General features: G+C 33.9%; 1 protein-coding gene across 4 annotated transcripts in view; it reads right to left on the bottom strand.

The window, feature by feature from the left end:
* Window positions 1–13,644, bottom strand: part of LOC128999918 (heterogeneous nuclear ribonucleoprotein L-like) — a 207,652-nt gene that overhangs the window by 87,858 nt on the left and 106,150 nt on the right. The window lies entirely within an intron of this gene.

Below are 13,644 nucleotides of genomic sequence, written 5' to 3'. Positions count from 1 at the left end.
GAAACACGACGAAACAAAGATGATCAAAACAGTCGCAAATGAAAGTCTTCCGATGGACCACTTTGGATTCAAGATTAATCGCATACTAGAAACAAGGTGAGATAAATTTATAGATAATGACAAGTCGATAATAGATAGTAATTATGAGTACAATGAGTTTTGTAAGATTGCTTGGAAAAAAATGTAAACATTCCAACATAATAAAATACATTGTTACCCTGGTACACCATCTAAAATTATACAGTATATAAGAATACCAGATAAGCATTTTACATAAGAACTTTAAATTTAGTTTTATTTGATTTTTCTTCTTATAAGCGCATAGCAACTCTTCATCAAAATACGTTTTAATTGTATGGTGTTTTTGACCTCTGGGGACCTCAAAAAGAAAAACGAAAAAATCTCACAATCACGCAACAAAGAAATTGAAACAATGTGCCTTATCAACATCACATATGATTATGCCTGAGATGCAGGTTCCGGCAGACATATCATATAAGCTCCATGTAGGGGTTGTGGTCAAGGGATGTAGTCCCCGGGGTTTACAATTAACTGTCAACCGAGCATCGTTCACCCGATACATCGACGTTATAATTCAACCGTAGAAATGAACATTTCTTAAGCAAAGTAATGATTTGGCTTAAAATGGCGAGGATAAAGTGTGCATATCACCATGTTTGATTTTACACAATTATAATTACGAGAGGTCGTCCAGTGGTCGAAACTCGACCAAAAATATGTAATGTACTCACTTATCTATTTTCACCCCACACTGTAAATAAAACATGTGATTGGAGTTTCCTCCATTTGTTTTGATTTTCTGTTTATATTTCGTTGTTATTTCGTAACCAGCATAGCAACGCATAAGATCCATGTTAATTTTTTCAAATTTTTAAACTCATTTTTTGTGCTTATCTTTGAGCCTATTTAAATTTATAAAGGGATTCTGCACACCTACAGGAAAATAGCTTTCCAACGGTATGCGTAGATTTTCCCTACGATTCACACGAGCTGAGAAAAAAGGTTTTAAAGAAACATGCTTGCCTATTAATATATAGATTCCATAATAGAATATGGATTTGCAAATAAAGTTGCATGTTTACTACGGACTTAGTATTTATACAGGCAAATTAAGAACGGAACACAATTGTGAATTTATAGATTAAACTAATATCTAAATAAAAAAAAAATTTAAAAAAAAACATTTATAAAGTATTAACAGGAATTATTATAAAATAAATTTTAGAGAAACAACAGACGGGTAAAACAGACAACAAAAAACCGCTGTGGTTTTCATACACTGAAAACAAAACACCGACACCGATAGCATGCGATTAAATTAAAGAGGCGCAGACACACTATAACACTAAGCACATAATGAAATCATTCATCTAAACACAATGGCTTTTAATTTTCGTTTAAACACAATCTCTGCTGCAATTGCTTTGCACGAAGTAATATTTTTAAACCGTAGTTGGTTTGAATTATATTTTTAAGTTAAATAAATAGTTATAATAATAAAACGATGTGTTTTTAACCATGGGTTACGGCTCTCTTAAGTTTTAATTGATAAAAGCTGAGTTATAACGGAAAAAACGTATATAATACAACAATGTAATTAAAGCTAATTATGTATTCCATTATCATTGTCAACTAAAAATATACGCACATTTACGCGCCGTACTTTCGTGCCACTAAACATACTGTAGTACAATCAATAAATCAAGGATGAAACAATAAATGTGTAACCTAACGAATTAATCAATTGTTTCCTAAACGCAGCTATAAACAACTAAGGTACTTTCCTGTTAAAGGGAACATTCATTATTATCGATGATTTTTAATCGATATATCGATATTTTAGTTTCCCTTTACAATACATTACAAATTGACAACTGACCTTGTTTAGGCTAAAATCTAGTCTATCGATTAAAACTGTTCTAAGCTAACCTAACATAACCAACCAAACTTGCTGTACCATTTTCAAAATTTCGTTTGATTACAGAAAAATGTGGGAAAGATTAAACGGAATTTTTAAATTTTACAGCAAGTTTGGTTGGTTTTGTTAGGTTGGTTTGGAACAGTTTCATTTCAATATTTTTTTATACTGAACAATATTTATTTATCGTAGTTGTCAGCTGATAGGTTTCAATTCGTTATCATCGATATATCGATTGAAAATCATCGATAATAATGAGTGTTCCATTTAACAGGAAAGTACCACAACTAATAATTGGCCTGTAATCGCTGGACGCAAGTGTGACTAACAATGCCAAAAACAACAGCGGAGGCCGGACACTTGAAATGGGGCGAAATCAACCAAACTACATCCATTTCCGGTTAGATGTTATCTCAAACACGTGTGACGCCTAATAAGTCACGAATATTGTCGGTCAGTTTAGCAAGTGTCGCTTGTCACGTGACACACTGCCAATACATCATAGTAGTAGTTGTCACTTTACCTACAGCATGAGTGTGTGTTATATACACAGTCGAATCTGTTACGACTGTAACTAAACAAATATCTAACACTATCTGAAAAACAGTTTCTTATGTATAGTTCAATGTCACCAGTATCTACAATCAACATATATCCTTCGCCACAATATCTGAGTGTTATCTGATATCAAGCCACCAACAGATATCTTTCGCCACACTATCTGAGTGTTATCTGATATCAAGCCATCAACAGATATCCCTCGCCACACTATCTGAGTGTTATCTGACTTCAAACCATCAACAGATATCCTTCGCCACACTGTCTGAGTGTTATCTGACTTCAAACCATCAACAGATATCCTTCGCCACACTATCTGAGTGTTATCTGATATCAAGCCATCAACAGATATCCCTCGCCACACTATCTGAGTGTTATCTGATATCAAGCCATCAACAGATATCCCTCGCCACACTATCTGAGTGTTATCTGATATCAAGCCATCAACAGATATCCCTCGCCACACTATCTGAGTGTTATCTGACATTTAACCACCAACAGATATCTGACTGTTAAACACATATCCACTACTATCTGACACACAGTTTATTCACATCGTCGCTCGTGTGAAGCCTGTCAGCTCGTTTTGCCGCGTACGCCAGTTTGTTTTCTTCTTGTCGGTCCATTTGGAGTGACAACAAACAAGCGTCCATTACTGCCGCTGTCGCACTTCAGTCCGGATGAATTTCCAATGTGCGGTGGAATTACTTTTGGGCACCGAAATGGAGTAATACCCGTAATTAAATTACAAATATTTGTTTGTTGTAAATGCTAAATAGTTAATTTATGGAGTATATCATAGGTATGAGTTATTGATACCAATCGCTTACGCACCAGGTAATTTTGTAGCTTGACCCTATTACAAAATAAATTTGTCAAATTCAAAGTAAACAATTACATAAGTCACCACGAAACGTAAGTATGCAATATACCAAATATGTTTCAACGTTGGGGCATTCCATTTAAGTGACAGTTTAAGTTATTGAAGATACATCCCGTCGTCTTCTTTACAGTAAAACAAAAAAGGGGTTTCACAAATGTTATTTAACTGCCGGATCGCAAAACTATCGTAAAACAAACATCCTTAAGAATAAATAGATCTTCGCAAATTTACTCGTTGTGCGTTTTAAATTTATATATTTTTAAGTGCTTGGCATTGTATTTTTTTTCAAAAGAGAATCGTTTGTAACACATCTAAAACTATGAATTTTTAAAGAAACGTAAAAAATAGTATAATTTATGTATGAGCAGTTTTAATGAGATTATCATACGCATACTTTGTATTTACTCGGCAAGTTTCGGGAAGATGATCCACTAAACAAGATTAATGAGATGTACAAAAGATTGTTAAAGTAGGTAACACATCATCATAAACTTGTCCCCCAGTTTTACAGTTGTTGTGACAAGTAGCCTTCAAGTGAATTAGATAATGAATCTCAAAAATTCAAGCTGAATGGCTCGAAATAAACCGCTAACGTCCCAAACGAGACAAATAAACGTAAAACACTGCAATTTAAAACTGCTCTTCGCTGTTGGAACTCTTTGCGCAGCGCTCGAGTAGATTTGAATTACAAATGTCATTGCCTTCGTTACAGGAGGAAAGAGTTCAATTCGATGTTTTAATTTCTATGATTAATACCTTTTGATGTACAATGAATACATAATGAAGCGCAAGTAAACAAATATTAAATAATAGTAAACGGATTTTGGGGTTCAAAATAGGACCGTTTTTTATACAAATAAAAAATAAAAACTCAGATTGAGAGTGTTTAACTGCCAAGTAAACAAAACAGTTTACTGCAGATCATAGGAGCGATAACTTAAAATCGTGAAATTCCACAGTTAGTAAATCAACACACTCTTACATCCAACTTTATTGATTACACTTTACAACAAACATCAAAAGTAGCATAAATCACCATTTATGTCATAGAGACTTTTTAAAAGCATTATCACAGACATTTTTCTCCTATAAGATTCTTTCTCTTTATGAAATTCCCGCTCTCCTAAATGAAATACCGTCTCCTACTCTTCGAATCTGAAACACGTTCGCCATAGGTGGAGAGCTTGGTAAAAATATTGTGATCGAGTACTGTACCTTCAACAAACATAAAAAACAGGACAAATCAACAAAGCATATTTATTATGACTTCTCATGAGGATTTCCATTACACCCAATTGACATAGCTCTCCTTTGCATAGCTAAAGTTGTCAAACAGATTTTTAATTCATATTTGCACAACTGAATTCGTGGAAATCTATATATTAATTTGAAACTGTTTTTATTTGTCACAGCTATTTTGAGAGAACGGCTGGGCGTAGAAACTCGGTAGGGGTCTCTAAAGAAAGGTCTTGGTCTGTAGATGAGCCATTAAAAGAGGTAAGAGGTAAATACCCTTGGGGCTCTGCCCCAGAAGCCTTTAAAGTTGCCTCTTCAGATTTGTTTAGATTACGACCATATGCATAATTCTACAATAGGCCTACTTTCTAATGCCACAGCTGTTAATATTTAAATTGTGATTTATTGAATTTGTCAAAATGAAGTACTGTACAGTATTTGCAATGGATCTTTCTGATTTTAAAATTGATTTTCTTCTACATCGTATCATGTTTTGCAATATAATGTTCTATTACCAAATCAGTGGAAAATCCTAATATCACAGTAACTTTTGAAATTATTTCTTATGGAGTTAACTTATATATATTTTATTGCTTGGTTTCTGCCGTTTTTACCACTTCTTGGAGATTCTACGTAGGTGATATTCTTTGGCATATTGCATCTGTAGACGAAACTTGGGTTAGTTTAATTATTACAATGGAAATCCTGGACAATTTGATATAGGCTAAAAATAAAACTGAATTAACACTGTGCTACATTTCTTGATCAATCACTTAAATAACCGATTTGCAAACAATGGAAACATAGAAAAAGTCATAGAACACAACCAAGTAGAAGAAATATAAATAATATTTTTTCACACTAAAAACGCTCAAAAAACAAGATCAGCATTTTGGAAAAAGATAAGATATTTACAAAAGATTTTGATTATATCTAACTGTTGTGTAGATCGTGAGTATTTCCATAATCTTTGAGTCGCCTGTAATGCTTCGCAATTGCTCGAATTCGAGCAACAGGTACACTAGTATTAAGGTGAATTAGAGTAACGAAAGCACGACAAATAAAGTGTTACCATCAATAAAGAAAGTATTATCGCCCCTTATTCGAGCTGTAGAATGAGCGATCTTACTGTTTGGAAGAAGTAGATCGCAAGCCCTTGATTAATAACAGCCAAAGGCCGCCAGATAAACTTAGCTCAACATGCGACCAAAATACCAGCAGTCTAGTGTTGTGACGATACACATTAAGACTGTGCACTTGCTCGACGTATATTACGTGACGAAACTTATGTGACGTGGCCCATTGCAGATTAGGTCACGAAATAATATCTTTCAAGTGTCTGGCAACAACACTCGGGCACTGCACTTGCCCTCGTACATACAATGACGTCATGTGTGACGTGGCACGAAATAATATCTTTCAAGTGTCTGGCGACAACACTCGGATACTACACTTGCCCTCGTGCATACAATGACGTCATGTGCGACGTGGCACGAAATAATATCTTTCAAGTGTCTGGCGACAACACTCGGATACTACACTTGCCCTCGTACATACAATGACGTCATGTGTGACGTGGCCCACTGTAGATTAGGTCACGAAATAATATCTTTCAAGTGTCTGGCGACAACACTCGGATACTACACTTGCCCTCGTGCATACAATGACGTCACTTAAGTGACGTGGCCCACTGTAGATTAGGTCACGAAATAATATCTTTCAAGTGTCTGGCGACAACACTCGGATACTACACTTGCCCTCGTGCATACAATGACGTCACTTAAGTGACGTGGCCCACTGTAGATTAGGTCACGAAATAATATCTTTCAAGTGTCTGGCGACAACACTCGGATACTACACTTGCCCTCGTACATACAATGACGTCACTTAAGTGACGTGGCCCACTGTAGATTAGGTCACGAAATAATATCTTTCAAGTGTCTGGCGACAACACTCGGATACTACACTTGCCCTCGTACATACAATGACGTCACTTAAGTGACGTGGCCCACTGTAGATTAGGTCACGAAATAATATAAGTCAAGTGTCTGGCGACAACACTCGGATACTACACTTGCCCTCGTGCATACAATGACGTCACTTAAGTGACGTGGCCCACTGTAGATTAGGTCACGAAATAATATCTTTCAAGTGTCTGGCGACAACACTCGGATACTACACTTGCCCTCGTGTATAAGTGACGTGGCCCACTGTAGATTAGGTCACGAAATAATATAAGTCAAGTGTCTGACAACATTTGGACACTGCACCTGCCCTCGTGCCAATGACGTGAGATTAGGTCAGGTAACAATGGTATACAGTTGATGGCAATGTATTGTGACGTAGTTTAATGTGAAACCAACCTCACGATTACGCTCCGGTTGCATTTCCGTCACGGCTCTCCTCGCGTTTGCTCGTATTTCCATGCATTTAAATTACTTTTAATGACGAGAATGTAGTTAGGGGTTAAACGAAATTATTCCCATTATTTACGATCTATGAATGGGAATGCTTAGTATTCTAACCTAGAACTAAGCTATTTCAACAATCGTTGAAAATGCATGATGTCTACAGTTGTTAAAAAGTTAAATTATTCGATAAAATTAAACTATTTATATAATACCTAATTACGAGTGAAAACAAACATCATGGAACATGTAAGGTAGGCTACTATATAAAGCAAAAGAGTCCCGACAAATCTATCCTTCACTTTGGGAATGTGAAATTTTGTACAAACCAAAAAAGTCAATAACTCAGTTTTGCATTGCAAAAATTTTGCATTCAGTTTCAGCACTGTTTACAGTAAAACTAGACCTGTTTGGATAAATTAAATAAATAAATATGAATGTAACGATATGCTGAAAAACGTTAAAAAGCTGGAATGATTCAGTGAAGGAATGCGCGGTCGAGGTGACAGATGCACCAGGTCAAATAGCAATTTTCCAAACGACATACTTCAGCGTCGATATTACCTTTACTGAATAGATTACCCGATCTCCTGCTCAAAGTTAAACGGCAATTTTCTTGGCTGAAACTAACAATGTTTCTTCTTAATCTAATACGAGTTAACGTTTTTATTTATGCTGACTTTTGAATACTCTGGGATTAAACGTTTCTTCCGACTTAAGTTACCTTTACTCCAACGATTTTACATCACCGACAAAATAATTGAAATCTTTGTGCATTTGATACTCAGAAAAACTCCAGTGTTTTCGTGAATTATACACATTTGATGCTTCAATACACAGTGATTCTGTGCTGTCCTTTATAGAAATTATAATTTATATATGAAATAAAAACTTATATATCATAACGATGTGCTGTACGATAGGACATCCAACAACACACAAAAGCTATACAAAATACCCCCGCCGCAGCAAACCTGCCGACTAAGCGAATTTCCATTTGTCTGAATTGATTTTTCAATTAAATATATTTTAATAATATTAGGTTTAACGAGTACCTAGGTTTGCTGCTACAAGGAAACTAATAAAGTGTGTTTTTTAGTAAAATTTTGATAGCTTAGTACAAAATAAATAAATTTGCCAAGTTTGATCAAAATATATCCATAAACAAGCAAACTACAACATTTGACAATATTCTCCATAAGAATAACATGGGAATTTTAAATTTACAATTTTTTAAATTTTCTCCGTTACCAATAACCGAACAAAAACACTTTTGTATACTAAATTATTTGTTTTTTAAGCTCTTTAAAAAGGTCTAAAGAGAAATTGGGAAATTTTGTGTTTTGAGGGTCAAAAGTGAGAAAAACCAATTTTTACCCCATAAACCCCCCCCCCCCCGAAAAGCGCCGTTCCCGTGGTCCGATCATAATGGTTCGCGAGCTCATTCAAGTTTATCCCGCTTTACACCTTTAAACCAAATTTAATCAAAATCGGACAAAAATTACTCAAGTTCACGGACTTATATATATGTAGGTATTAAGCAAATCAAAATACCACAGTACCCTAGAAACATTTTATTTTATATTACTTACATGTTTCGGACATTAATGCCATGATCACAGTATAGTATATAACCTATTAGTTTCTTTTATTTACAAACATTATTAGATATTTCTTATTAAAGAACAGGTGATAATTTTTATATTAAGGGAAGGAGGTGTTTTCTTTAAGATGTATAATTTCATTGAATATTACGTTTTGATTTTGAATTTGTGTCAAGTTTAGTAAATTGTCTTTGTCATTAATATGGTGAGTATAAATATAAAAGTCTTCCTTTGTATTCATTTTTTCTCCTTTATTTTCAATATCCAGAATGTGCATGTTTTTATTCATTTCTGAGTATGTATGGTCGGTCTGAAGTATATGTTCGGCGTATGAGGATTTTTGTGTTGTCATATTGTTTGATCTGATTGCCTGTATATGCTCTTTGTATCTGACTTCAAATGTTCGACCTGTTTGACCAATATAGTATTTTTCACAGTTGTTACATGATAATTTGTAAATTCCTGATTTCTTATATACATTTGGTGGGTTGGGTATCGGATTTGTTCTTTTTTGTATTATGTTAAAAGCGTTATTCCTTGTTTTATAACTTAGTTTAAATTTTGAGTTCGGTAATGTCTTTCTTAAGGTTTTGTTTAAGGATGAGCTGAATGGAATACATATAAATTCTTTCTTTACATTTTCTTGTTCTTCTACTTTCATTCTTTTAGTTTTTTCATTTTTTATTAATTTTTCAATCATTTTTTCTTTGTATCCATTTGTTCCTGCAATTCTTTTTATAGTTTTCTTTTCTATTTCAAAGTTGTCTTTAGACATTGGTATGTTAAGTAGTCTAAATACCATTGATTTGAATGTAGAAATTTTGTGTTGCCAAGGATGGTTTGACTCAAATGGAATGATTAGGTCAGTTTGGGTAGGTTTCCTATATATATTGAAATCATGTCGATCGTTTTCTTTAGTAATTGTTATGTCTAAGAAATTTATCTTCTTTTCTTGTGTCTCCATCGTAAATTTAATTGTTGGGGAGATAGAATTTAAGTATTTCAAAAAATCTTGATATGAGTCTTTAAGCCGTTGTAGGTATATATGTTTTTGGCCTCTGGGGACATCAAAATGAAAAAGTAAATCGATCCCGGGTCTAGGTCTTACCGTGCCACCTACGGTAATAGCTACTTCCCTATAGGGAAATTCGCTAAAAGGTTGGGACATCTACTTTTTGTAGTATGAAAGAACATTTTCTTCACTAAAAATTGTTCACCCAGGTAAAAATTTACATTATCTACAAATCGTGTTTGGGGTTACGTTAGTTAAGGTTGGACTGGGTTAAATTAGAACCAAAATATAATTTTAGACTTCGATCGTATATTGTTAATCTACATACAAAGTAAATTAACGAAAAAAAGTCCCGTGTGCAAATTTGGGGTGAATAAAGTCGATTTCACAAATCGCCCATGGTTACTCCTCAAAGTTAAATGCTTAAATCACCCGAAACATTCAGCACAGGTGTTTGTGTGAGCCACAATCGTTGATGAGACGTTAGAATGCAGTGTTGGCCTTTATTGCACATTGCACACTGTGAATAGAGGCGATAAACAGTAGAAACGGCCGAGGGTAGCCAAACTACACGAGCATTATCTATACTTGGTCTGCAGACGATATATAGTGCAGCTGGTTGCGATAAGCTCAAAGTTAAAACTATTGTGTAGTAGGAAACATGGAAATATAGAGGCAAATCTTTTGGATTGTGATTCAGAAGAAAACAATTCGAAAACGGAAGCTGTACATCTAAGTAGATAGGAAAAGTCAATGGACACAAAGACATTTAGCAACAGCCAACAGTAAAGCCAGAAGAAAAGGTAGCAATAGCCATATACCTACCTTGTAAAAGTAGATAATGTTATACTTTGTGCACACTAAAAGACAAAAGATATATACTTTAAGGGGAGTCGCTACTGAAATAGCTAAAATTTTTGTTATAACTAATTTTTATTTTGTAACTGGCTTTTATACTTAAGAAAGACCTAAAACCACAGTAAAACCTTTCATTTAAATAAACAAAAAAATGTATTCACTAAAAGGGGGTTTCTTCGGGTTTTTGGAACATAAAAAAAAATTGATAATCAAACAAAACTTACAAAAATAGGAGTGGGATAGTTTTGTTCAGCATGAAATTTACTTAAAGAACGTATTGTTATTGTATTACAGAAACATTTAGGCCTACTATTTGTTTAAATAACAGCAAATTTTAAGAATTTCTTTACATTTTCTATTTTTAAAATAATTTATATATAAAAAATTTACCAAATAGATTAAAAATATGTGTTTTTTTAGGTTTGTATATGCAAAAGCCATGTACGAAATTTCAGAACTGTAGCTCAAGTAATTTTTTTGGGATATCAAATTTTGTAGGCTGAAAAATGGAAAAAGACACCCTTCGGGAATAAAATGAGATTTCCCGGCAGATCCTTGGATTCTAGGACTTGTAAGCAATATATACATATTTTTTCTTCTATGTATATGTATGTAAAAATGATACTGGTTGGGTTTTAAGATGTTAAAATCTACAACAATAAAATATATATATATATAAAATAAAATAATAATTTTAAAAATTTTAAGATTTTTCACTACTTTGAGTAGCAGCTCACCTTAATTGCAACATAATTTTACAGAACATGAAGATGGAGAAGTCTAAAACAAGAGGAAAACTGCAGAGGTAGTGAAAATTAAGAAAACAACTTTATGAGCACACCACACGAGCAAGTTAGTGTCACATGCAATGCTTGCAGCTAGAGGAAGGTTGCTCATAAGACATGCCACAAATGAATGGTGCGATCGTCCCTCCAGCTTAGAGGATTTATTTTTAAGTGTAATATTTTTAAGAAAATACAGAGATAGCAACGGAAACATAACGTAGTTCTTAATCATTCAGCACTAGTTTAAAAAAAGTTCAAATGTAGTACACAAATTTATGAAACTCACGCCCAATGATCATTTATTATTTTTTTTTTATTTAGTCTAAAACTATATGAGCTGTAAATATATAAATTTAATTACTGTGTAAAAAACAATGCTTCGGAGAGATTTTTAAACATAATATTGGATTTTAATCGTAATAACTTTTAAAGTCTCAACTTTAGTACCAGCGAAATTTAGTATGGAAAAGATTTACTAAGAATTAAGAAGATTATCATAATTAAATAGATTATCACACAACCACATACAAAAAAGATGATTTTTACATAGCCGTACAATAATCTCGAATTGTTACTGGCTAAAACCACAAACATTTAGTAGAAGCAATAACACATCATTATAAATTGCAATTGAATCTTCATAAAAGTTTTCTCAACGTGGTTGAAATTGATTCATTTAAATAAATAAAAAATGAAGTTACATAATGTTTAACTCCGCCCATGACCATTTAAACTCTATATTGATTTCAGTCAAACAAACTGAGGTAACCAGTAGTATTTATTTATAAAAACTTTGACAAATTTGCTTAACTTATTTTATACAACAAATATAGTCTATGAATTTGGTCGGTTACCATCTTCTACTCATTGCAATATTCATACCTTGTTGCTAGTTTAATTTTAGTATATGTAGTGCACCTAGGAAGATTTACAACTATTTTACTGGCAAGGTGAAAATTCACAACAAGACTATCAATTATGGGATTTACACATAAGGATTTGCCAAAATCCAAATGAATGCAGTCAGAAATCACTGGCTAAGTACGTCGCGTCAGAAATGAGGTATAAATCTAGCGAGAAGAACGGAACCTTGCATACGCGAGGTTGTTAATCATTGGCTAGTTGAATGAAACTCAACCTGAGGTGAATGTACGTCACAACTATAGTAACATTGATCTTACTTTGAGTCTAGCACTACTGAATTAGTTGATTATAGCAAGAAGAACGGAACCTTGCAAACGCGAGGTGGTTTATCATTGGCTCGTTGAATGAAACTCAACCTGAGGTGAATGTACGTCACAACTATAGCAGCATTGGTCTTACTTTGAGTCTAGCACTGGATGAGTTGATTATAGCAAGAAGAATCCGACCTTGCATACGCGAGGTGGTTAATCATTGGCTCGTTGAATGTAACTCAACCTGAGGTGAATGTACGTCACAACTATAGCAGCATTGATCTTACTTTGAGTCTAGCACTGGATGCATAAAGTGTTGTGGAAAAAACTTTGCATTTGCATAAATATATTGTTAATCGTGAGAGTAGTCAATTCGAATTGTGAATGTTGAGTAAAACCGGCATGGAACTTATTACAATTTCAATAAAACTAAACTAAAAATTGGCTTGTCGAATTGAACGTAAATAACAAAGGAATATTTGTTAATATATGTCTGTTTACTCACTCATTGCTGACTGATATCATTTCAGCTTTACTCACCTGTAAAGAACAAAAGTATTAAGAAAAGAGAGAACGTTTTGACGAGACACAAAATATATCCATCACCCTTTCGTCTCATATGAACTAGGCCTACATCTTTGAATTGAATTAATTAATATACTATTGCGCGTACATTTTCAGTACAAAATTTCATCCTATTGGCATATGCAAGCAATGCAGTCAAAATCAAACCCAAAATAGTAAAAGTAAAAAATACATAGTTCAATAAAAATGACTAAACACTAGAATTCTTTTCATTCCTAGAAGTAGGAAAAATATTTCCTTATACGTAATTATTCTTAGATCCTAAAAATTTATCTTAACAAGCCAACAAACATACTTTGTTGCGATACGACGATTTGACTATTTATACTACCAATAGTGAAATATGAACATTCCAATCAACAACATTCAAAGCTACTCCAACGGCAACCCATTAAAAACGAAAGTGAAATCTGCAGCGCTGTCGGAATCGAAATCCTCAATCTGTCAAAATAATTATTTTATCGGTCCCGTCGCGTCGCGTCAATCATTCTGACACGACTTTCATTGTTTCAAGCGACACGTCGCACGTCGCACGTGACATCAGCTGACGTCACAGCAATGGCGTGTGTGTCGACTGTGTTTTGGAAACCAACCAAACAAT

The sequence above is a fragment of the Macrosteles quadrilineatus genome, unplaced genomic scaffold (assembly GCF_028750875.1).
Source record: "Macrosteles quadrilineatus isolate MER2022 unplaced genomic scaffold, UCM_ALF_1.0 Scaffold_8__2_contigs__length_117827958, whole genome shotgun sequence".
Lineage (NCBI taxonomy): Eukaryota > Metazoa > Arthropoda > Insecta > Hemiptera > Cicadellidae > Macrosteles > Macrosteles quadrilineatus.
This window is presented reverse-complemented; position numbering and strand designations above follow the sequence as displayed.